The following is a 5,136-nucleotide window of genomic DNA, read 5'->3' on the forward strand; positions in this document are numbered from 1 at the left end:
GTTTAGAAAAAAATGTTCTAAATATGGGAAAATACAGCGAATAGTATAGCAAACATCCACATACTTATTACTCACAATTAACAAAAACGATCAGGTTGTCAAATGAGCTGTTGATTTTTTAAAAATATTTAAAGAATAAAAAAATACACTCAAACATTACAGATAGAATACTCAGCCCCAGGCTCATTGCCTTTCTTCTCTCCTCATAGGCAACCATTTTAATGATTTTGCTGTGTCCTTCCATTCTATATTTTTTTAAATTTTAATAACTACATCTGTATCCATAAGAATATATTGTTTTGTGTGTTTCTAAATTTTACATTAATGGATGAATAATATCAGTATGTCTTTTTTGCAGTCTGCTTTTTTAACTATAAACCATATTTTTAACATTAGTTCACATTACTAGCTCATTCTTCTAAGCCAATAGTTCTCAACAGGAAGCAATTTTGCCTCACCAGGGAACATTTGGCAATGTCTGGAGATATTTTTGGTTGTCATAATAGGGGAAGAAGAAGAGGTGCTACTGGCATCAAGTGGGCAGAGGCCAGGGATGCTGCTAAATACCCTACAATGCACAGGACAACCCCCACCCCCACCAAGAATTATCTAGTTTAAAATGCCAGTGCCAAGGTTGAAAAATCCGGATTTAAACCAATGATTCTCAAAGTGTGTTCCCTGACCAGCAGCACCAGCAGCACCTGAGAACTCCTTAGTATGCAAATTCTAGGCTACGCCCCTCACCCAATGAATCAAAAACTTTGAAGGTACGGCCCTGCAATCTACGGTTTAACAAACCCTCTGGGTAATTCTGATGAACAGTAAAGTGAGAATCTCCAATCTAAACTATCGAATATTATTCAATTGTACGGAAACACTCCTTTTTCTTTATCCTGGGAACCATTTCACATTTATTATGAAAACAATGTTCTCTGTATATGACATTCCTTTGTCTTCCTATTCTATACCATAAAACATACCCCCATAACAAATGCGAATGGATATTTTCATAGTAATAAATATCTACTGAATGCTTACCATGTGCTTGGCATTATAATAAATGTTTTTCATCTATTAAATGCTTATAACAACCGCAGGAAGTGCTGGTATTACCCAATTTTACAGCTGAGAATCTAAGTAGTTAAATTATTTGCTTAAGGTTACACAATTTAGTGTTCAGCCGAGCCAGGCTTTGGAGCCAGGCTTTGAAACCAGGCTGTCTGGGACTAGAGACTGTTTCCTTGACATTACACATACTTCCAGAAACACAGACCATGTCATTTTGGCTTAATGTTCAGAACCTAGTATAATGAATGATACAACCAAATATTTAACGAAGAAATAGTGTAAGAAGGAGAAAACGGGTGCAGTGAAGATGGAATCTAATCTGCACTGGCATGCTTCCGTCAAGCATGGAATCCACATTTTATCTAAAATACCTCAAAGCACCTGCTCCACCCATATATACAGGCATTTATATTTATATCACTTAAGTGTGAATCTCTCCATGAGGAAGAATCTGGTTTCTCAACACTGCTTGTTTATTTTAGATTATAAACAGGATTTGGAATCAGGTTGAATTCTGGTCTAAGCACATGAAAAACAGATACTAAAACCTTAATGGCATTTTTTAACCCAAAAGAAAAACCTTAATGGTGACCTTTAAACATTTACTGTGGTTTTAATTTTTCTTGAGTGTCACATTCTACATTGATGTAGTATGAAAAGTTTACTGACTTTCATCCTAAAATATTTAGGATGCCACTAGGTGTGCAACACTTCAGGCATGAGAGCACTTTTGTAAAGGGAGAGTTACTGGTATTTGAGTGGGGCAATTCTTCATTATGTAGAACTCTTCTGCACATTGCAGAAAGTTTAAACATCCCCTCCACTAACCACCAGAAGTGCTCCCAGTCACGCGACAATCAAAAATGCTCCCAAACATTTCTGAACTTTTCCTAATGCCTTGATATTCCAAATATGGCCCTTGGACCAGCATCATCAGGGTTAATGTTAGAAATGCAAAAGGTAGAGCCCACTCCAAACACAGAGAATAAGAAACTGCATTTTAACAAGTTCTCAGGTGACTTGTAAACACACTAAAGTTTGAGAAGCAGGATGTGACCATCTGTGGAGAACTAGAGAAACATTTCCCTAGAGAAGCTCTTCCTATGGATGTCAAGAGGCATGTCCAAAAACATGCACACTAAAGATACTAAACATTTTGCAAAGCAGTTCTACTTCTGATTAAAACTCAGTAACTTTGAGCATTTCTGAAAAATGAAGCCGATATCCAGTCAAAGAGTAGATGAGCACAAGTCCACCAAAACTATATGCAGTACTCAAAGCATCCTTGCCTATAGTCCATTACTTAGATATATAAGGCTTTTTTTATTTAAACAGGTTTGTGTTGGATTTCAGGTACATGCAATAAAATAGTCCTAGGAAGAACAGAGTTGGGCCAGACCGTGAAGAGTCTTAGAGGCTCTGCTGAAGAACACGAGCAGGTATTCTCAACCAGAGGTCTGTGAATGGATGACTGAAGTTCCAAATGGTTGATCCTTCCAGACTTTCTGGAAAACATATGGAGCCTATGACAGCCAGAGAACCCAACTAGTCAACTCTGGCCTGCAACAACTTTGCTCATTTAACTTAGAGTGCTAGTGATCACTTCTATGTGTGCCTTAATGAAAAAAGATACTGGGAATTATTGTTGTCAGCAAGGGGAAATCACTATAGGTTGGTCGAGTTTTTTTTAATTGTGGCAAAATACACATATGAAACTTAACATTTTAACCATTTTTAAGTGTACAGCTCAGTAATATTAAGTACATTCACATTGTGCAACCTATCACTAGAACTCTTTTCATCTTACAAAATTAAACTCTGTATTACTTTAATACACCCCACAGCCCCAAGCAACTTCCATTCTACATTCTATCTCTATGAATTTGAATACTCTAGGAACCTCATAAAGTGGAATCATAAAGTATTATCTTTTTTTGTGTGTGGCTTATTTCACTTAGCAGAATGTCTTCAGGGTTCATCCATGTTGTAGCATGTTTCAGAGCTATTATGAGTGATTTTTTAAAAAGAAAAAGAATAAAATTTCCCTCTTAAAAAATAATTCGCACTGGACAGCACCCCTGTAGTTGTGGCAGGATTTATTTGTTTAGAAGAAGCAGAAGGTTAGAACGAGTTCTATGCCTGATGTGCTGCATTTCCGACTGGGAAAATATACCTGGTTTGTTTTCATTGAACCCTGGAGTCTCCAAATTGATACAATAGTAAATAAGCATTTTTTTTCTTACAAGAAACTGTAGTCTTGTAGTTCTATTCAAGTCAGGTAGAAATTTCCTGATAGTTTCAGTGAAAAGCCTGAAGAAACTTGCTTAACCAGAAAGCCATGTCAGGTGTCCAATTTATCCTGCTCACTGGTTTCTGTATTTGATAGGATGTGGTAACTGCATAAATGAAAACTAGATGACTCTAAATACAGAACCAAGTTTGATTCAGAGTTTGTTCGGTTGATTTTGTTTATGACATTCTGTAATCTTATTCATTAAAAATATATATTACACTACTTTCCACCCATTAAAGAGCTAGTTTTATTCATCTTTCATCATTAAGAAAATAGAAATTTGGGGGTGGCTCCATAGTGTAGTGGTTAGCATGTCTGCTTTGCACACAAGGTCCTGGGTTAGTGCCCCAGATGGAACCATGGCCCAGGCCCCAGGTGCACCAGGCCCGGGTGCACCAGGCCCGGGTGCACCAGGCCCGGCCCCGGTAGCAGGAGGAGATGCCCCGCCTTCAGAGATCCAGCTCTTATGGGGAAATGGCAATGTCCATGGGTCAAGGGTGGAAAGTGGGAGGAATTTAACGGGGGGGAAAAAATAGAATTTTCCTCAAGAAAGATTCACAGTAAATTCATCTCTAGAGCCTTAGAAACAGTTAACCTGTGAATGCTAACAAAGTGGTCTTGAAAGAGTTGGTTGCTATTTATTTATTTATTTGGCTGATTGGCCAGTGCTTGTTACTCTGTCATATAGTGACAAGATAAAAGAGTGTGTTTCTCTGAAGAGGAGAATTCTTCTCACAGACTTAATCTTTATCTTCAAGCTGTCCTATGTTTATTCTTCTTCCCACTCATACGAAATTAAAAATATCTACTATAGATTAAAAAAAAAAGTTTAAAAAAAAAGTTGCCAAAAAAACAATAAACAAAAAACAAGAAATTAAAAAAAAAACCTCAATAGAATTCAGTGCTGCAAAAGCACTTACTGTGATTCCTGCCATCATTTTGGGTAACATAATTATTTTATCATTTATAAAATAATTTAACTTTGTAGATTTCAGTGAGCATTAGAGCATACTTAACTTAAACCCTGATAGGTACAGTTTTATATCTGCAGCTCTGAATGGGTATTTTGACTTTTGTTTCTAATGTTTATCAATTATCATAATTTTTGCTATCTTTCTTTTCATTCAAAAATTTCCTAAAGTTCTGAAACTCCTAAAGGCAATAAATTAAGGAAAAGCCTTCCTCAATACAAACTTTTAAAATAGTCCTATCCAAGATCTTTATGTGTAATGACTCATTAAGGTAGAAATTTTAACTTATTAAATATAACTGGTAAAGTTACCAAAATTAAGCATTTCATGACATTATTTTCCTGTTTCATCATTCAGTTGCTTCTAAATCTTTTTAGAAAGCAGGAGTACAATGTAAGTTGGGACTATTCATGCCACTTTAATCACTGCCAAATATATACATATACATACATATATATATATACACACACATATATATATGTAGCTTTTATACAGCATGGACAACATAACAACACTTAAAACTATATAGAGCTTTATAGTTTATAGTGTTTTCACAGAGTAAATAATGAGGACTTATCAGGAATTCTCAAAATAATTTCAAAACATTTTTGATGAATTCATTGTTGTTCAATGACATCTAGCATCTGCCAAATATATATTAAGAATTTTTAGTCTACGGCCATACCACCCTGAACACGCCTGATCCCGTCTGATCTCGGAAGCTAATCAGGGTCAGGCCTGGTTAGTACTTGGATGGGAGACCTCCTAGGAAGACCAGGTGCTCTAGGCGTAAAAAATAAATTA

General features: G+C 36.1%; 1 non-coding gene across 1 annotated transcript; it reads left to right on the forward strand.

Annotated features, from left to right (window-relative positions):
* The first annotated feature begins 5,003 nt into the window (after positions 1–5,003).
* LOC111739175 lies at positions 5,004–5,122 on the forward strand. The gene has a single exon (XR_002780158.1). It is a non-coding gene; the product is annotated as a 5S ribosomal RNA (ribosomal RNA).
* The last annotated feature ends 14 nt before the right edge of the window (positions 5,123–5,136 follow it).

This window comes from Pteropus vampyrus, unplaced genomic scaffold (assembly GCF_000151845.1).
Source record: "Pteropus vampyrus isolate Shadow unplaced genomic scaffold, Pvam_2.0 Scaffold47, whole genome shotgun sequence".
In the NCBI taxonomy this organism is placed as follows: Eukaryota; Metazoa; Chordata; class Mammalia; order Chiroptera; family Pteropodidae; genus Pteropus; species Pteropus vampyrus.